This window comes from Phyllobates terribilis, unplaced genomic scaffold, assembly GCF_046119375.1.
Source record: "Phyllobates terribilis strain yellow unplaced genomic scaffold, ASM4611937v1 Scaffold_14__1_contigs__length_39327217, whole genome shotgun sequence".
NCBI classification, from domain to species: Eukaryota; Metazoa; Chordata; class Amphibia; order Anura; family Dendrobatidae; genus Phyllobates; species Phyllobates terribilis.
The window spans coordinates 15,774,883-15,797,975 of NW_027362774.1; the positions used below are offsets into that span (position 1 = coordinate 15,774,883).

Genomic DNA, 23,093 nt, shown 5'->3' on the forward strand with positions numbered 1-23,093 from the left:
TCTCAATACTTTTGGCCATGACTGTACTACTAGATCAAGAAAGCAATTATTTTAAGAAGATGTGAGTGCCGGCTATCATTTAGAAAGGTTACATATCTACATACAGTGGGTACGGAAAGTATTCAGACCCCTTTAAATTTTTCACTCTTTGTTTCATTGCGGCCATTTGGTAAATTCTAAAAAGTTCATTTTTTTCTCATTAAAGTCCACTCTGCACCCCATCTTGACTGAAAAAAAACAGAAATGTAGAAATTTTGGCAAATTTATTAAAAAAGAAAAACTGAAATATCACATGGTCATAAGTATTCAGACCCTTTGCTCAGACACTCATATTTAAGTCACATGCTGTCCATGTCCTTGTGATCCTCCTTGAGATGGTTCTACTCCTTCATTGGAGTCCAGCTGTGTTTAATTAAATTGATAGGACTTGATTTGGAAAGGCACACACCTGTCTATATAAGACCTCACAGCTCACAGTGCATGTCAGACCAAATGAGAATCATGAGCACAAAGGAACTGCCCAAGGAGCTCAGAGACAGGATTGTGGCCAGGCACAGATCTGGCCAAGGTTACAAAAGAATTTCTGCATTACTCAAGGTTCCTAAGAGCACAGTAGCCTCCATAATCCTTAAATGGAAGAAGTTCGGGACCACCAGAAGTCTTGCTAGACCTGGCCATCCAGCCAAACTGAGCAATCATGGAAGAAGAGCCTTGGTGAGAGAGGTAAAGAAGAACCCCAAGATCACTGTGGCTGAGCTCCAGAGATGCAGTATGGAGAAGGGAGAAAGTTCCACAAAGTCAACTATCACTGCAGCCCTCCACCGGTCGGGCCTTTATGGCAGAGTGGCCCGACGGAAGCCTCTCCTCAGTGCAAGACATATGAAAGCCTGCATAGAGTTTGCTCAAAAACACATGAAGGACTCCCAGACTATGAGAAATAAGATTCTCTGGTCTGATGAGATGAAGATAGAACTTTTTGGTGATAATTCTAAGCGGTATGTGTGGAGAAAACCAGGCACTGCTCATCACCTGCCCAATACAATCCCAACAGTGAAACATGGTGGTGGCAGCATCATGCTATGGAGGTGTTTTTCAGCTGCAGGGACAGTATGACTGGTTGCAATTGAAGGAAACATGAATGCGGCCAAGTACAGAGATATCCTGGCTGAAAACCTCTTCCAGAGGGCTCTGGACCTCAGACTTGGCCGAAGGTTCACCTTCCAACAAGACAATGACCCTAAGCACACAGCGAAAATAACAAAGGAGAGGCTTCAGAACAACTCTGTGACCATTCTTGACTGGCCCAGCCAGAGCCCTGACCTAAACCCAATTGAGCATCTCTGGAGAGACCTGAAAATGGCCGTCCACCAACGTTCACCATCCAACCTGACGGAACTGGAGAGGATCTGCAAGGAAGAATGGCAGAAGACCCCCAAATCCAGGTGTGAAAAACTTGTTGCATCATTCCCAAGAAGACTCATGGCTGTACTAGCTCAAAAGGGGGCTTCTACTCAATACTGAGCAAAGGGTCTGAATACTTATGACCATGTGATATTTCAGTTTTTCTTGTTTAATAAATTTGCAAAAATTTCTACATTTCTGTTTTTTTCAGTCAAGATGGGGGCAGAGTGTACTTTAATGAGGGAAAAAAATGAACTTTTTAGAATTTTCCAAATGGCTGCAATGAAACAAAGAGTGAAAAATGTAAAGGGGTCTGAATACTTTCCGTACCCACTGTAGGTTTCAAAAAGACTCAGGTCCATCAAGTTCAACCTAGGTTGGTCCCCTACAGTTGCGGAAAAAGGGAAGAAAAAAAAACTCCCGAGACGGCTCATGCCCCACTTCTGCCAAAAGAGGAAGCCAAAAAGACTGGCAGAGGATATGGTGCAGAGTACGGAGGAGCGGCACCGGCCTTTAAAACATGGCGGATTATAGACAGTAGATTATACAGCTGTAGGTGTTATGTCACCTTTAAGTTATGGACACACGTGCTTCGTCGAATAAAACAGATACTTTGCTCCTGCGGTGTGCGCAAGTTGGAAAGTTACAGCTATTGTTCGTAAACCCCAGCAATGCCGATCAATGCCGGGCACACGGCGGGCAGCCTTGACTCCAAGGTGAAACTCTGGAACTACTGCTTCCTGTATTGTGATCACCATTATCAGATCAGCAGCATCTATGTGAATGCCGTTGTCTCGCACGTGGCTCCGCTTTTTGCTTTTTTATTAAAAGGTTCTGAAAAAGGTCAAGTTGCTCCAGTGGCACATGTCCTGCGCTGAATCACTCTGCCTTTCTCCAATGCTAATTGTCTGCCTCAAAGAACTTGTGAATTTCCGAGCCCTGACCTCTCTGACATTAATTAGCAATGGTGTTTGGTGGACGCTGATGACTCACGTGGAGATGTGGTCCGTGCAAAATAACAAAAAAGTTGTACAATACTATTCTTCCAATCAAGGTGAACAAATCAATCTGATTACATTATACATTTATACTTTAGCAATCTGCCCATCATCAGAAATTGATATAGGAAACCAAGAGCTAGGGGATAGGGCTTCATATAACTACTATAATACTGCCCCCTATGTAGAAGAATATAACTACTATAATACTGCTCCTATGTACAAGAATATAACTACTATAATACTGCCCCCTATGTACAAGAATATAACTACTATAATACTGCCCCCTATGTACAAGAATATAACTACTATAATACTGCCCCCTATGTACAAGAATATAACTACTATAATACTGCCCCCTATGTACAAGAATATAACTACTATAATACTGCCCCCTATGTACAAGAATATAACTACTATAATACTGCCCCATATATACAAGAATATAACTACTATAATACTGCCCCCTATATACAAGAATATAACTACTATAATACTGCTCCTATGTATAAGAATATAACTACTATAATACTGCTCCTATGTACAAGAATATAACTACTATAATACTGCTCCTATGTACAAGAATATAACTACTATAATACTGCCCCCTATGTACAAGAATATAACTACTATAATACTGCCCCCTATGTACAAGAATATAACTACTATAATACTGCCCCCTATGTACAAGAATATAACTACTATAATACTGCCCCCTATGTACAAGAATATAACTACTATAATACTGCCCCCTATGTACAAGAATATAACTACTATAATACTGCCCCCTATGTACAAGAATATAACTACTATAATACTGCTCCTATGTACAAGAATATAACTACTATAATACTGCTCCTATGTACAAGAATATAACTACTATAATACTGCCCCCTATGCATAGGAATATAACTACTATAATACTGCTCCCTATGTACAAGAATATAACTACTATAATACTGACCCCTATGTACAAGAATATAACTACTATAATACTGACCCCTATGTACAAGAATATAACTACTATAATACTGCCCCCTATGTACAAGAATATAACTACTATAATACTGCTCCCTATGTACAGGAATATAACTACTATAATACTGCTCCTATGTACAAGAATATAACTACTATAATACTGCCCCCTATGTACAAGAATATAACTACTATAATACTGCTCCTATGTACAAGAATATAACTACTATAATACTGCCCCCTATGTATAGGAATATAACTACTATAATACTGCTGCTATGTACAAGAATATAACTACTATAATACTGCTCCTATGTACAAGAATATAACTACTATAATACTGCCCCCTATGTACAAGAATATAACTACTATAACACTGCCCCCTATGTACAAGAATATAACTACTATAATACTGCCCCTATGTACAAGAATATAACTACTATAATACTGCCCCTATGTACAAGAATATAACTCCTATAATACTGCCCCCTATGTACAAGAATATAACTACTATAATACTGCCCCCTATGTACAAGAATATAACTACTATAATACTGCCCCCTATGTACAGGAATATAACTACTATAATGCTGCTGCTATGTACAAGAATATAACTACTATAATACTGCCCCCTATGTAGAAGAATATAACTACTATAATGCTGCCCCCTATGTAGAAGAATATAACTACTATAATACTGCCCCCTATGTACAAGAATATAACTACTATAATACTGCCCCCTATGTACAAGAATATAACTACTATAATACTGCCCCCTATGTACAAGAATATAACTACTATAATACTGCCCCCTATGTACAAGAATATAACTACTATAATACTGCTCCTATTTACAAGAATATAACTACTATAATACTGCTCCTATGTACAAGAATATAACTACTATAATACTGCCCCCTATGTATAGGAATATAACTACTATAATACTGCTCCCTATGTACAAGAATATAACTACTATAATACTGACCCCTATGTACAAGAATATAACTACTATAATACTGACCCCTATGTACAAGAATATAACTACTATAATACTGCCTCCTATGTACAAGAATATAACTACTATAATACTGCTCCCTATGTACAGGAATATAACTACTATAATACTGCTCCTATGTACAAGAATATAACTACTATAATACTGCCCCCTATGTACAAGAATATAACTACTATAATACTGCTCCTATGTACAAGAATATAACTACAATAATCCTGCCCCCTATGTATAGGAATATAACTACTATAATACTGCTGCTATGTACAAGAATATAACTACTATAATACTGCCCCTATGTACAAGAATATAACTACTATAATACTGCCCCTATGTACAAGAATATAACTCCTATAATACTGCCCCCTATGTACAAGAATATAACTACTATAATACTGCCCCCTATGTACAAGAATATAACTACTATAATACTGCCCCCTATGTACAGGAATGTAACTACTATAATACCGCCCCTATGTACAAGAATATAACTACTATAATACTGCCCCCTATGTACAAGAATATAACTACTATAATACTGCTCCTATGTACAAGAATATAACTACTATAATACTGCCCCCTATGTATAGGAATATAACTACTATAATACTGCTGCTCTGTACAAGAATATAACTACTATAATACTGCCCCTATGTTCAAGAATATAACTACTATAATACTGCTCCAATGTACAAGAATATAACTACTATAATACTGCCCCTATGTACAAGAATATAACTACTATAATACTGCCCCCTATGTACAAGAATATAACTACTATAATACTGCTCCTATGTACAAGAATATAACTACTATAATACTGCCCCCTATGTATAGGAATATAACTACTATAATACTGCTGCTCTGTACAAGAATATAACTACTATAATACTGCCCCTATGTTCAAGAATATAACTACTATAATACTGCTCCAATGTACAAGAATATAACTACTATAATACTGCCCCTATGTACAAGAATATAACTACTATAATACGCTCCCATGTACAAGAATATAACTACTATAATACTGCCCCCTATGTACAAGAATATAACTACTATAATACTGTCCCTATGTACAAGAATATAACTACTATAATACTGTCCCTATGTACAAGAATATAACTACTATAATACTGCTCCCTATGTACAAGAATATAACTACTATAATACTGCTCCTATGTACAAGAATATAACTACTATAATACTGCCCCTATGTACAAGAATATAACTACTATAATACTGCCCCTATGTACAAAAATATAACTACTATAATACTGCTCCTATGTACAAGAATATAAATACTATAATACTGTCCCCTATATACAAGAAAATAACTACTATAATACTGCTCCTATGTACACGAATATAACTACTATAATACTGCCCCTATGTACAAGAATATAACTACTATAATACTGCTCCTATGTACAAGAATATAACTGCTATAATACTGCCCCCTATGTACAAGCATATAACTACTATAATACTGCTCCTATGTACAAGAATATAACTACTATAATACTGCCTCTATGTACAAGAATATAACTACTATAATACTGTCCCTATGTACAAGAATATAACTACTATAATACTGCTCCCTATGTACAAGAATATAACTACTATAATACTGCTCCTATGTACAAGAATATAACTACTATAATACTGCCCCTATGTACAAGAATATAACTACTATAATACTGCCCCTATGTACAAAAATATAACTACTATAATACTGCTCCTATGTACAAGAATATAAATACTATAATACTGTCCCCTATATACAAGAATATAACTACTATAATACTGCTCCTATGTACACGAATATAACTACTATAATACTGCCCCTATGTACAAGAATATAACTACTATAATACTGCTCCTATGTACAAGAATATAACTGCTATAATACTGCCCCCTATGTACAAGCATATAACTACTATAATACTGCTCCTATGTACAAGAATATAACTACTATAATACTGCCTCTATGTACAAGAATATAACTAATATAATACTGCCCCTATGTACAAGAATATAACTACTATAATACTGCCTCTATGTACAAGAATATAACTACTATAATACTGCTCCTATGTACAAGAATATAACTACTATAATACTGCCCCCTATGTATAGGAATATAACTACTATAATACTGCTGCTCTGTACAAGAATATAACTACTATAATACTGCCCCTATGTTCAAGAATATAACTACTATAATACTGCTCCAATGTACAAGAATATAACTACTATAATACTGCCCCTATGTACAAGAATATAACTACTATAATACACTCCCATGTACAAGAATATAACTACTATAATACTGCCCCCTATGTACAAGAATATAACTACTATAATACTGTCCCTATGTACAAGAATATAACTACTATAATACTGTCCCTATGTACAAGAATATAACTACTATAATACTGCTCCCTATGTACAAGAATATAACTACTATAATACTGCTCCTATGTACAAGAATATAACTACTATAATACTGCCCCTATGTACAAGAATATAACTACTATAATACTGCCCCTATGTACAAAAATATAACTACTATAATACTGCTCCTATGTACAAGAATATAAATACTATAATACTGTCCCCTATATACAAGAATATAACTACTATAATACTGCTCCTATGTACACGAATATAACTACTATAATACTGCCCCTATGTACAAGAATATAACTACTATAATACTGCTCCTATGTACAAGAATATAACTGCTATAATACTGCCCCCTATGTACAAGCATATAACTACTATAATACTGCTCCTATGTACAAGAATATAACTACTATAATACTGCCTCTATGTACAAGAATATAACTACTATAATACTGTCCCTATGTACAAGAATATAACTACTATAATACTGCTCCCTATGTACAAGAATATAACTACTATAATACTGCTCCTATGTACAAGAATATAACTACTATAATACTGCCCCTATGTACAAGAATATAACTACTATAATACTGCCCCTATGTACAAAAATATAACTACTATAATACTGCTCCTATGTACAAGAATATAAATACTATAATACTGTCCCCTATATACAAGAATATAACTACTATAATACTGCTCCTATGTACACGAATATAACTACTATAATACTGCCCCTATGTACAAGAATATAACTACTATAATACTGCTCCTATGTACAAGAATATAACTGCTATAATACTGCCCCCTATGTACAAGCATATAACTACTATAATACTGCTCCTATGTACAAGAATATAACTACTATAATACTGCCTCTATGTACAAGAATATAACTACTATAATACTGCCCCTATGTACAAGAATATAACTACTATAATACTGCCTCTATGTACAAGAATATAACTACTATAATACTGCTCCTATGTACAAGAATATAACTACTATAATACTGCCCCTATGTACAAGAATATAACTACTATAATACTGCCCCTATGTACAAGAATATAGCTACTATAATACTGCTCCTACGTACAAGAATATAACTACTATAATACTGCCCCTATGTACAAGAATATAACTACTATAATACTGCTCCTATGTACAAGAATATAACTACTATAATACTGCCCCTATGTACAAGAATATAACTACTATAATACTGCTCCTATGTACAAGAATATAACTACTATAATACTGCCCCCTATGTACAAGCATATAACTACTATAATATTGCTCCTATGTACAAGAATATAACTACTATAATACTGCCTCTATGTACAAGAATATAACTGCTATAATACTGCTCCTATGTACAAGAATATAACTACTATAATACTGCCCCTATGTACAAGAATATAACTACTATAATACTGCCCCTATGTACAAAAATATAACTACTATAATACTGCTCCTATGTACAAGAATATAAATACTATAATACTGTCCCCTATATACAAGAATATAACTACTATAATACTGCTCCTATGTACACGAATATAACTACTATAATACTGCCCCTATGTACAAGAATATAACTACTATAATACTGCTCCTATGTACAAGAATATAACTGCTATAATACTGCCCCCTATGTACAAGCATATAACTACTATAATACTGCTCCTATGTACAAGAATATAACTACTATAATACTGCCTCTATGTACAAGAATATAACTACTATAATACTGCCCCTATGTACAAGAATATAACTACTATAATACTGCCTCTATGTACAAGAATATAACTACTATAATACTGCTCCTATGTACAAGAATATAACTACTATAATACTGCCCCTATGTACAAGAATATAACTACTATAATACTGCCCCTATGTACAAGAATATAGCTACTATAATACTGCTCCTACGTACAAGAATATAACTACTATAATACTGCCCCTATGTACAAGAATATAACTACTATAATACTGCTCCTATGTACAAGAATATAACTACTATAATACTGCCCCTATGTACAAGAATATAACTACTATAATACTGCTCCTATGTACAAGAATATAACTACTATAATACTGCCCCCTATGTACAAGCATATAACTACTATAATATTGCTCCTATGTACAAGAATATAACTACTATAATACTGCCTCTATGTACAAGAATATAACTGCTATAATACTGCTCCTATGTACAAGAATATAACTACTATAATACTGTCCCCTATGTATAAGAATATAACTACTATAATACTGCCCCCTATGTACAAGAATATAACTACTATAATACTGCCCCTATGTACAAGAATATAACTATTATAATACTGCTCCTATGTACAAGAATATAACTACTATAATACTGCCCCCTATGTACAAGAATATAACTACTATAATACTGCCCCCCTATGTACAAGAATATAACTACTATAATACTGTCCCCTATGTATAAGAATATAACTACTATAATACTGCCCCCTATGTACAAGAATATAACTACTATAATACTGCCCCCCTATGTACAAGAATATAACTACTATAATACTGTCCCCTATGTATAAGAATATAACTGCTATAATACTGCCCCCTATGTACAAGAATATAACTACTATAATACTGCCCCTATGTACAAGAATATAACTATTATAATACTGCTCCTATGTACAAGAATATAACTACTATAATACTTCCCCCTATGTACAAGAATATAACTACTATAATACTGCCCCCTATGTACAAGAATATAACTACTATAATACTGCCCCTATGTACAAGACTATAACTACTATAATACTGCCCCCTATGTACAAGAAAATAACTACTATAATACTGCTCCTATGTACAAGAATATAACTACTATAATACTGCTCCCTATATACAAGAATATACCTTCTATAATGCTGCCCCCTATGTACAAGAATATAACTACTATAATACTGCCCCTATGTACAAGAATATAACTACTATAATACTGCCCCTATGTACAAGAATATAACTACTATAATACTGCCCCTATGTACAAGAATATAACTACTATAATACTGCCCCCTATGTACAAGAATATAATTACTATAATACTGCCCCTATGTACAAGAATATAACTACTATAATACTGCCCGCTATGTAGAAGAATATAACTACTATCATACTGCTCCTATGTACAAGAATATAACTACTATAATACTGCCCCCTATGTACAAGAATATAACCACTATAATACTGCTCCCTATGTACAAGAATATAACTACTATAATACTGCTCCTATGTACTAGAATATAACCACTATCATACTGCTCCTATGTACAAGAATATAACTACTATAATACTGCTCCTATGTACAAGAATATAACAACTATAATACTGCCCCCTATGTACAAGAATATAACTACTATAATACTGCTCCTATGTACTAGAATATAACTACTATAATACTGCCCCCTATGTACAAGAATATAACTACTATAATACTGCTCCCTATGTACAAGAATATAACTACTATAATACTGCTCCTATGTACTAGAATATAACTACTATAACACTGCCCGCTATGTACAAGAATATAACTACTATCATACTGCTCCTATGTACAAGAATATAACTACTATAATACTGCTCCTATGTACTAGAATATAACTACTATAATACTACCCCTATGTACAAGAATATAACTACTATAATACTGCTCCTATGTACAAGAATATAACTACTATAATACTGCCCCCTATGTACAAGAATATAACTACTATAATACTGCTCCCTATGTACAAGAATATAACTACTATAATACTGCTCCTATGTACAAGAATATAACTACTATAATACTGCCCCCTATGTACAAGAATATAACTACTATAATACTGCTCCCTATGTACAAGAATATAACTACTATCATACTGCTCCTATGTACAAGAATATAACTACTATAATACTGCTCCTATGTACTAGAATATAACTACTATAATACTACCCCTATGTACAAGAATATAACTACTATAATACTGCTCCTATGTACAAGAATATAACTACTATATTACTGCTCCTATGTACAAGAATATAACCACTATCATACTGCTCCTATGTACAAGATGTACATGTCTGACTTCTGCAGCCTATTATGGAGAGGTGAATTTGCTAAGCCTTGGGTCAAGATAAGCAGCACGATCAGAGGCATTGACTAGCCTGACAGCACTTGGAATGGTGCGGACTTGTAAATCTGGATATGCAGAATGGCATACGGATCAGTGGAGCAATTATTGCTAGATGCAGCAGAATTGAGGGTGCGTCCTGCACATTGAAGCAACAGAGATGAGTATGCAGACGGGTACCTTGATACGTAAGAGCTGAGGGTGTGAACTGTTCCTTGGATGAGCAGAGAAAAGTATGCAGACAGATTTCTTGATGTAGCATGTGTGGACATCACCTAGACTCAGCAGAGACGAGTATGCAGACAGGTACATTGATGCTGCAGATTTGAGGGTACAGACTGCACAATGGAGCAACAGAGATGAGTATGCAGACAGGTACCTTTATGCAGAAGAGTTGAGGGTGTGAACTGTACCTTGGATAAGCAGAGAAAAATATGCAGACAGATTCCTTGATGTAGCATGTCTGGGCATCACCTAGAATCAGCAGAGACGAGTATGCAGACAGGTACCTTGATGTACAGTAGCATGTGTGGTCATCAGATAGAATCAGAGAGACAATTAGGAAGACAGGTACATTGATGCAGCAGATTTGAGTGTGTGGACTGCCCATTGAAGCAACAGAGATGAGTATGCGGACAGGTAACTCAATGCAGAAGAGTTGAGAGTAGTGTTGAGCGATACCTTCCGATATCGGGAAATATCGGATCGGATTGGATCGGACCGATACCGAAAAAATATCGGATATCACTGATTCCGATACCGGAAACCAATGCAAGTCAATGGGACAGAAATATCGGAATGAAAATAAACCCTTTCTTTCCTTGTAGGTTAATTCTACATGAAGGAAAACAACTAAGAATAATGTAGAATGTATTGGGGGAGGTGGGGGAGACATTAAAGGCATAGAGGTTTAGCCCAATCAAATGGAATAGCAGGAATTAATATTTTTTTTAAGACGTTCTGAGTTACGGAAATATTGACTATGCTAAGTATTTTTATATTTTGTCAGATATTTATGTTTCACTACTTCCATGCTCTTCACCTTCTTTTTTACTTCTCCCACACTTTCTCCTTCATCATCCTCAGCATCTTTTTCATCCACTTCTTCTTCACCTTCTTCATCTTCTTCTTCTTCACCTTCTTCGTATTATTCTTTTTTTTTACATTCTTCATATTCTACTTCTTCATCTTCTTCATATTCTTCTTCTTCATCATATTCTTATTTGTGACAGGCATTCCTGTAGTTGTTATCTATAAAAGGTTGGACATTACACCTTTCGTTCTGCCCGTCACAAAAGATTTACAACAGGATTTGTCCGCGTTCAGTTTGGCCTGCAGCAGCAGGTCTTTTCCAGGGGCACCACGAGGAGGAACGGACTCACCCCCATACACTGCTTAGTCATCTTCTGCTTATAATTTAGATATTATCTTTTGCTCTGATTTTTAGTCTTATGCTTAATGTTTTTCCGCTTTTTGTTCTGCAGCTTCTTGTATTTCTGCTTCTTGGTTTTCTGTCTCTTGTTCTTCTGCATCTTGGTGCTTGTCTTCTATTCTTTGTCCTCTTGGTCAACTTCTTCAGGGTCATCTTCTTGGTCTTCTTCGGGGTGGTCTTCAGGGTCGTCGTCTTCGGGGGTCCTTGTCTTCGGGGTCCTCGTCTTCTTCGGGTTGGTCTTCTGGGTCCTCGTCTTCGGGGTCCTCGTCTTCTTTGGGGTGGTCTTCAGGGTCCTCGTCTTCTTCAGGGTGGTCTTCAGGGTCCTCGTCTTCTTCGGGGTGGTCTTCAGGGTCCTCGTCTTCAGGGTCGTCGTCTTCGGGGTCCTCGTCTTCTTAGGGTTGGTCTTCAGGGTCCTCGTCTTCAGGGTCCTCGTCAGGGAGATCTAGAGTGATTACCAAGAACCATTTCAAAAAGCTTGAACTTGGAAATGTAGCAGAAGGTACAAGAAAGCAAATGGTACTACCGAGGACCAGCTGACGGTACTGGAACCCGGATGGGTAGCAGAAGGTACAAGAGCCAATGGAACTGCCGAAGACCAGCTGACGGTACTGGAACTCGGTTACTAAGCAAGAGGTACCTGTGCCAGAAAGCACTACCAAGGACCAGCAGACGTTGGTGGAACTTGGATACCGAGAAGGAGGCACCTAATCCAAAGGCACTGCCGAGAACCAGCTGACGGTACTGGAACCCGGATGGGTAGCAGAAGATACCCATGTAAAAAAAAGTTCAAGGCCGCGAGCCGGCCGCAGTTACCAAAACCCACAGTCCTACAGGGGGTGCTTGTCCTATTGGCACTATGGAACCAGCCTTCATTGCCAGATCCCGCAGCCCACATAGGAGTCACCTAAACTGCAGGCACCATAGAGTCGGCTAACCCGACCGCAATACGACAGGACAACGCATTGGAGGCAAAGTGACGTTGACACTACCCGGAAACAGCTGGCGTGCTGGAACCAGGCTGGGCAGGAGGGAGTACCCGTGCCAAAGTCACTGCCGAGAACCAGCTGACGGTACTGGAACCCGGATGGGTAGTAGAAGGTACAAGAGCAAATGGAACTACCGAGGACCAGCTGACGGTACTGGAACCCGGATGGGTAGCAGAAGGTACAAGAGCCAATGGAACTGCCGAAGACCAGCTGACGGTACTGGAACTCGGTTACTAAGCAGGAGGTACCTGTGCCAGAAAGCACTACCAAGGACCAGCAGACGTTGGTGGAACTTGGATACCGAGAAGGAGGCACCTAATCCAAAGGCACTGCCGAGAACCAGCTGACGGTACTGGAACCCGGATGGGTTGCAGAAGGTACCCATGTAAAAAAAAGTTCAAGGCCGCGAGCCGGCCGCAGTTACCAAAACCCACAGTCCTACAGGGGGTGCTTGTCCTATTGGCACTATGGAACCAGCCTTCATTGCCAGATCCCGCAGCCCACATAGGAGTCACCTAAACTGCAGGCACCATAGAGTCGGCTAACCCAACCGCAACACGACAGGACAACGCATTGGAGGCAAAGTGACGTTGACACTACCCGGAAACAGCTGGCGTTCTGGAACCAGGCTGGGCAGGAGGGAGTACCCGTGCCAAAGTCACTGCCAAGAACCAGCTGACGGTACTGGAACCCGGATGGGTAATAGAAGGTACAAGAGCAAATGGAACTACCGAGGACCAGCTGACGGTACTGGAACCCGGATGGGTAGCAGAAGGTACAAGAGCCAATGGAACTGCCGAACACCAGCTGACGGTACTGGAACTCGGTTACTAAGTAGGAGGTACCTGTGCCAGAAAGCACTACCAAGGACCAGCAGACGTTGGTGGAACTTGGATACCGAGAAGGAGGCACCTAATCCAAAGGCACTGCCGAGAACCAGCTGACGGTACTGGAACCCGGATGGGTAGTAGAAGGTACAAGAGCAAATGGAACTACCGAGGACCAGCTGACGGTACTGGAACCCGGATGGGTAGCAGAAGGTACAAGAGCCAATGGAACTGCCGAAGACCAGCTGACGGTACTGGAACTCGGTTACTAAGCAGGAGGTACCTGTGCCAGAAAGCACTACCAAGGACCAGCAGACGTTGGTGGAACTTGGATACCGAGAAGGAGGCACCTAATCCAAAGGCACTGCCGAGAACCAGCTGACGGTACTGGAACCCGGATGGGTAGCAGAAGATACCCATGTAAAAAAAAGTTCAAGGCCGTGAGCCGGCCGCAGTTACCAAAACCCACAGTCCTACAGGGGGTGCTTGTCCTATTGGCACTATGGAACCAGCCTTCATTGCCAGATCCCGCAGCCCACATAGGAGTCACCTAAACTGCAGGCACCATAGAGTCGGCTAACCCGACCGCAACACGACAGGACAACGCATTGGAGGCAAAGTGACGTTGACACTACCCGGAAACAGCTGGCGTGCTGGAACCAGGCTGGGCAGGAGGGAATACCCGTGCCAAAGTCACTGCCGAGAACCAGCTGACGGTACTGGAACCCGGATGGGTAGTAGAAGGTACAAGAGCAAATGGAACTACCGAGGACCAGCTGACGGTACTGGAACCCGGATGGGTAGCAGAAGGTACAAGAGCCAATGGAACTGCCGAACACCAGCTGTCGGTACTGGAACTTGGTTACTAAGCAGGAGGTACCTGTGCCAGAAAGCACTACCAAGGACCAGCAGACGTTGGTGGAACTTGGATACCGAAAAGGAGGCACCTAATCCAAAGGCACTGCCGAGAACCAGCTGACGGTACTGGAACCCGGATGGGTTGCAGAAGGTACCCATGTAAAAAAAAGTTCAAGGCCGCGAGCCGGCCGCAGTTACCAAAACCCACAGTCCTACAGGGGGTGCTTGTCCTATTGGCACTATGGAACCAGCCTTCATTGCCAGATCCCGCAGCCCACATAGGAGTCACCTAAACTGCAGGCACCATAGAGTCGGCTAACCCAACCGCAACACGACAGGACAACGCATTGGAGGCAAAGTGACGTTGACACTACCCGGAAACAGCTGGCGTGCTGGAACCAGGCTGGGCAGGAGGGAGTACCCGTGCCAAAGTTACTGCCGAGAACCAGCTGACGGTACTGGAACCCAGATGGGCAGTAGAAGGTACAAGAGCAAATGGAACTACCGAGGACCAGCTGACGGTACTGGAACCCGGATGGGTAGCAGAAGGTACAAGAGCCAATGGAACTGCCGAACACCAGCTGACGGTACTGGAACTCGGTTACTAAGTAGGAGGTACCTGTGCCAGAAAGCACTACCAAGGACCAGCAGACGTTGGTGGAACTTGGATACCGAGAAGGAGGCACCTAATCCAAAGGCACTGCTGAGAACCAGCTGACGGTACTGGAACCCGGATGGGTAGCAGAAGGTACCCATGTAAAAAAAAGTTCAAGGCCGCGAGCCGGCCGCAGTTACCAAAGCCCACAGTCCTACAGGGGGTGCTTGTCCTATTGGCACTATGGAACCAGCCTTCATTGCCAGATCCCGCAGCCCACATAGGAGTCACCTAAACTGCAGGCACCATAGAGTCGGCTAACCCGACCGCAACACGACAGGACAACGCATTGGAGGCAAAGTGACGGTGACACTACCCGGAAACAGCTGGCGTGCTGGAACCAGGCTGGGCAGGAGGGAGTACCCGTGCCAAAGTCACTGCCGAGAACCAGCTGATGGTACTGGAACCCGGATGGGTAGTAGAAGGTACAAGAGCAAATGGAACTACCGAGGACCAGCTGACGGTACTGGAACCCGGATGGGTAGCAGAAGGTACAAGAGCCAATGGAACTACCGAGGACCAGCTGACGGTACTGGAACCCGGATGGGTAGCAGAAGGTACAAGAGCCAATAGAACTGCCGAACACCAGCTGACGGTACTGGAACTCAGTTACTAAGCAGGAGGTACCTGTGCCAGAAAGCACTACCAAGGACCAGCAGATGTTGGTGGAACTTGGATACCGAGAAGGAGGCACCTAATCCAAAGGCACTGCCGAGAACCAGCTGACGGTACTGGAACCCGGATGGGTAGTAGAAGGTACAAGAGCAAATGGAACTGCCGAGAACCAGCAGGCGGTGCTGGAACCCAGGGTAAATACTAAAAACGGAGGAGCCAGAGGTGTAATTGGAGCAAGTTTTAAATCCGTAGTACAGTGGATGTGGACAAAGCAGGAGAATTTGCCGGACACACAGCTGGGGATCAGCTGACGTTACTGAGCCCCAATAATACTGGAGCAAGCGTTGACTGTGCAGACGGCACTTCTGAGCAGCAACTAGCGGTATTGGAGCCCAGGGTAAATACTAAAAACGGAGGAGCCAGAGGTGTATTTGGAGGAGGTTTTAAATCCGTAGTACAATGGATGTGGACAAAGCAGGAGAATTTTCCGGACACACAGCTGGGGATCAGCTGACGTTACTGAACCCCAATAACACGGCAGCAAGTGTTGACTGTGCAGACGGCACTTCTGAGCACCAACTGGCGGTGTTGGAGCTCAGGGATAATACTGAAAACAGAGGAGCCAGAGGTGTAATTGGAGAACCTTTCAAATCTGTAGTAGTGAGAATGTGGACAGAGCAGGAGAAATTGCCGTCCGCACAGCAGGGGAACAGCTGACGTTACTGAACCCCAATAACACGGCAGCAAGTGTTGTCTGTGCAGATGGCACTTCCGAGCGCCAACTGGCGGTGTTGGAGCTCAGGGATAATACTGAAAACAGAGGAGCCAGAGGTGTAATTGGAGAACCTTTCAAATCTGTAGTAGTGAGAATGTGGACAGAGCAGGAGAAATTGCCGTCCGCACAGCAGGGGAACAGCTGACGTTACTGAACCCCAATAACACGGCAGCAAGTGTTGACTGTGCAGACGGCACTTCCGAGCGCCAACTGGCGGTGTTGGAGCTCAGGGATTACAGTTCAGGTGGTAGAAACATGAACAGAACAGGAGACCTGGACACTGTTGCCAACCAATTATTTATTCTGGAAGAGGACTGGCAAATTCATGAGAGATCCAGGCCTTGTTCATTTTGAGAAAAGTAAGCCAGTCAACGTTATCGGAGGATAGTCGCATGCGACGGTCTGTTAGTACACCACCTGCGGCACTAAAGACGCGTTCCGATAATACACTAGCAGCAGGGCAAGCTAGCACCTCCAATGCATACTGACTAAGCTCTGGCCATGTATCCAGCTTACAGACCCAAAACTTGAAGGGAGAAGAGCCGTCTGGGAGTACACTAAGAGGGCAAGACATGTAGTCTGTCACCATCTGACGGAAACGTTGCCTCCTGCTGACTGGAGCCGTCTGTGATGGTGTAGACATTTGTGGCGGCGGGGACACAAAACTTTGCCACATTTCGGCCATACTGGTCTTGCCTTGTGCTGAGGCGCTGCTTCTGCTCCCTCTTTGTGCAGAGCTTCCTCCACTGCCTCGACGCACTGAGCTGCTTTGTAAAGCACTAGCAGCACTGCTCTCGGTTGGAATGGAGAACATGATGGAATGCACCAGTAAGTCTTGGTACTCCCGCATTTTACGCTCCCGGTTCAACGGTGTTATGAGGCTTTGTAAGTTGTCCCGGTAGCGAGGATCTAGGAGGGTGGACACCCAATAATCAACCGTGTTGAGAATGTGGGCGATGCGGCGGTCGTTTCTCAGGCACTGCAGCATGAAATCAACCATGTGCTGCAGACTGCCAACTGGCCAAGAAACGCTGTCCCCTGCTTGAGGCGTGATCTCTGCCTGCTCTGCATCACCCCACCCTCGCTCTAGATACTGACTACTAGAGCATTGTGTACCTCCCTCCTCTGGACAGATGTCTTCCTCATCCATTGACTCCTCCTCATCCTCCTCACAAAGTGTCCCCTGCCTAGGCCTTTGTGAGGAACCACGTTGCGCAGACTGTAGAGAAGCAGATGGCATTTGTGACTCCTCATCCTCCACCTCTTCCAAAACCTCGTCCCTTAGTGCTTGCAGTGTTTTTTCAAGCAGGCAGATAAGGTGGATAGTCATGCTGACTAGTGCATCATCTGCACTCGCCATCCGCGTGGAATAATCGAAGGCACGCAAAACGTGGCAAATGTCCTTCATAGAGGCCCACTCAGTGGTGGTGAAGTGTGAACGGCGTGCACTGCGACTTGCTTGCGCCTGCTGCAGCTGGTACTCCATTACTGCTGCCTGCTGCTCACACAACCTCTCCAACATATGTAACATTGAATTCCACCTGGTGGGTAGGTCACATATGATGCGATGTTCCAGAAGACGTAATCGGCGCTGCAGAGCTGCAATGCGTGATCTTGCATTGCTGGAACGCCGCAAGTGAGCGCACTCTATGCGGACCTTGTGAAGCAGTGCATCAAGATCCGGATAGTCCCTCAAAAAACTCTGCACGACCAAGTTGAGCACATGTGCCAGACATGGGATGTGAGTGAGGTTGCCTAGGCCCAGAGCTGCCACCAGATTTCGGCCATTGTCACACACTACCATGCCTGGCTGGAGATTCGCTGGCACAAACCACACGTCGCTCTGCTGCTTGATGGCATTCCAGAGCTCCTGCGCTGTGTGGCTTCGATTCCCCATAGAAATTAATTTTAATACGGCCTGTTGACGTTTGGCCACGGCTGTGCTCATATTGGTCATCATAACAGGTAACCGTTCACGGGTCGATGTGGAGGTAGACCGTGACGGCTCCTGCAGCGCTGATTCAGAAGAACTGGAGTATGAGGAGGAGTCAATGTCTACAGACTGGATTCCTGCAATCCTTGGAGTTGGCAGAACACGTACAGCGCCACTCTCAAGATTTGTACCCGGCTCCACAATATTTACCCAATGGGCAGTGAGGGAAAGGTATCGTCCCTGTCCATGCTTACTGGTCCACGCATCGGTGGTCAGGTGGACCTTGCTACTGATGGCGTTTTATAGCGCATGTTTAATTTTTCCCTCCACATGATGTTGCAGGGCAGGGACGGCTTGCCTGCTGAAATAAAAGCGGCTGGGCACGTTGTATTGTGGGACTGCCAATGCCATAAAGTTACGGAATGTGTCAGTCTCCACCAGCCTGAATGATAGCATTTCAAGGGCCAGTAGTTTAGCAATGCCAGCATTCAGAGCCTGTGCTTGGGGGTGGTTTGCCGAGTATGGGCGCCTTTTCTCCCATGCCTGTGCTAACGATGGCTGTAGACTGGCCTGGGAGTGTGAGGATGACTGGGAAAGTGGTGCTGTGGGTGGAATTACACTGTGTCTCTGTACAACAGTGCCAGAGATTCTTCCATGGCGATCCTGTGAGGAAGCCGAACCAGCTGTGTGTGAGCTGGAGGAAGAGGCTACAACACGAGCTGAAGAGGTGGTAGGTGGCGCTGTAGGTTGGCCTAGGTCTTCAGTGTGTTTTTGTAACTCCACCACGTGCTTGGTCCGCACATGTTTCCACATATTTGTGGTATTGAGGTTGCTGACACTTTTCCCTCTTTTCACCTTCTGATTACACAGCTTGCATTTGACAAAGCAAATGTCATCTGCAACTGTGTCAAAAAAGGACCAGGCACTGCAAGTCTTGGGAGCGCCCGCTTTGGATTTTGGAAGAGCCATGCTCCTAATGGGTGCCGAAGTGGAGGCTACAGGCAACCAAGTCTGCCCCCTCCCTCTCCCTCCTTTTTGGGCCGTTCGGGGAATCTCTTCCTCAGAGCTGCTCCCACCACCTTCCTGTCCCTCACGCCATGATGGGTCAAGGACTTCATCATCTACACCACCCTCTTCAAACAACTGCTTCTCCTGGGTACTCTCGACAGCACAGTACGCACCAGAAAGTGGCACCTGAGTCTCATCATCAGATGCGTACTGAGGTGTGCTGCTGACCATAGGCACTGGCCCACCCGCCTCTTCAGATTCAGAGAGACAAAACGGTTGCGCATCACTGCATACTACCTCTTCTTCAAATTCTAGAATTCTGCTTGGCTGGCCCCCTCTTTCCAAGCCAAGAGATTCAGAGAACAGAAGTAGAGATGGCTCCTGTCCAGGGCTCTCTGACTGCCTGGGCAATTTGGCAGGTGGTGAAGAGACAGATGGGTGCTCTTCAGTGCTCAGGACCTGAGAGGATCTGGAACTAATTGAAGTCGATGCGTTAGCTGCCATCCATCCGACAACGGCTTCAATTTGGTCCTCGCGCAGCAGTGGGGTACGGTTAGCTCCTACAAAGCTGCGCATAAAGGACTGTTCCCTGGTAAAACTGGGGGATGCTGAGTCACTGGTGCCCGCAGCAGGCACAGAATCCCCACGTCCTCTCCCTGCAGGCACAGAATCCTCACGTCCTCTCCCTGCAGAAACTCCACGCCCACGACCACGACCACATGCCTTACTCCCTGCCTTCTTCATCTTGGTAGACTGATAAAGATAGGCAGAAAAATACTAAGGGCTTAGTGTGCTTATTCCTGAACAGCTGCTAACAGGTATAAGAAACACTAATTTTATAAAGTGTGGACTAGACTTTAATATGAGCTAATGTGGCCTACACAACTGTAAAGTGGAGTGTTTGGTGAACTTTATTTAGGTTTTTTTGTCACAAAAAGACACTGGATGTGCCTAAAGATGTAATAACGATAGTATCACAAACTTTTTGTAGCTATTACAATGTAGGAAGGTAACCTACAATGCAATAGATGAGGCTGCAAAAAATAGGCTAATACTAATCTGGCTGGGGCTGCAGGGCCCAATGCTGCAGAAAGGCTCCTCTATCTACTCCTATATAGTGTGTTTGGAACCAATTTAGCTGAATACAGATGGAACCACCACACTAATAGGAGAAATCAGGAAAAATTATGAATTGGCAATAAAGGACAATGTATGAGGCAGTGACACACACTGAGTGCACTACAACCAGACGGGGTTGAAGCACACACTACAGGGTGAGCTGCACTCACACACCAGACCTTGCAGACAGCGGTGAACAGCACAGGGAACTGTGCACTAGCGCTGCAAGGCACAGCGGTTTATAAAGTAGCTTGGGTAAAGCAGAATAGACCAAATAGGTAGCTAAAACTGTCCCTCAGAACAGCAGCGTCCTATCCCTAACTGAATTCACAGCAGAGTGAGCTCAAAATGGCGGCGGCGGCTTTTATAGTGCATCATGACATCATTTCAGCAGCCAATCACAGCCATGCCATTAGTTAAGATGCCTACATGCCTAACAGGATGTGCCCACACTTCTTAGGATCCTCATTGGCTGAATAAAATGAAAATGGCTCATTGCATTATGGGAACTTCCGATTCCGGTATACGATATTGCAAAAGTATCGGAATTAAGCATCGGAATTCCGATACCGCGAATATCGGCCGATACCCGATATTTCAGTATCGGAATGCTCAACACTAGTTGAGAGTGTGAACTGTACCTTGGATCAGTAGAGAAAAGTATGCAGACAGATTCCTTGATGCAACATGTGTCTCAATCACCTAGACTCAGCAGAGACGAGTATGCAGTCAGGTACCTTGATGCAGCAGATGTGAGGGTGTGGATTGCACCCTAGAATAGCAGAGATGAGTAGGGTGACAGCACTTAGAATAACATATCTGAGTTTGTAGTGCTCGGTGTGGGAATACCTCTCAGGAGCATCTGAGTAGTATTGTTGCTTTATTCCCCTACATGCACATACAGATACGTTACCTGGATAGCTGCAGACAGGACGGTCATGAGATATAAGCCGCGCATCATCTCTGTAAGAAAATTATAGTTTGTAGTATCACATCTGGGGTGTTACGGGGGCAGGGTGTCACTTTAGGACCCCAACACGTCTTCTCAACTTTCAAAGTTATCACCCAATCCATAACTTTCCAATCATTGGGGTCCGACTGCGATCCTGAGAACCCCAACTAATCAGAAAGTTTTAACTTCGAATGTTGAAACTTCCTAACTCCCCTTTAAAGCAACAATGACAGTAAATTCAGATTTTCTGTGATTTTGTATAAAATGACTATCTAATTATTGCTAAATTAATCACGTATTCGCCTTTTCCGACATTCCTGGCATCGTGCCGGTCATTTAGGCTTCGCGGTATGTTTGCATTGATTTATAGCCCTCTGGATACGACACAGATCTGTATTGCTCATTGCATTAATATCAGTTCTGAACAAAGGAGTAGTTGGGATTTTCTTGGTTCCTATGCAGAGTAACCACCAATGGAAACCATGTATACAGGATATATGTGAAAAAGGAGCAATCAGGTCCCTTGTCCGGGTGCACGGCAAAATACTCCAGTAATTGCAACAATCCGAATGATAGCCGACACTCACATCTTCTTAAAATTATTGCTTTATTGATCCTGTAGTATAAAAGGCATAAAAATGGTTGAACACAGCAGCACAAAAATTAAAAAGGCAGAAAAGAAATATCCCAGGCGACATGTTTCAGACCTACATGACCTTACGACCATGCCGGTCTCAAACATGTTGCCTGGGAGCACAGCGGATATTTCTTTTCTGCCTCTTTGATTTTTGTGCTGCTGTGTTCAACCATTTTTATGCCTTTTATGCTACTGGATCGATAAAGCAATTATTTTAAGAAGATGTGAGTGCCAGCTAGTTTTCGCTACACTTAATGCATTTGATGTATTTCAAGATTGGACTGGATTGTGCCGGGTCCCAGATCCTCTGGTAAAATAGGACAAGGTGC

At 42.3% G+C, this 23,093-nt stretch overlaps 1 pseudogene; it reads right to left on the reverse strand.

The window, feature by feature from the left end:
* Positions 1-22,869, reverse strand: part of LOC141175703 (cadherin-16-like) — a 125,413-nt pseudogene extending 102,544 nt beyond the window's left edge.
* Between the last annotated feature and the right edge of the window lie 224 nt (positions 22,870-23,093).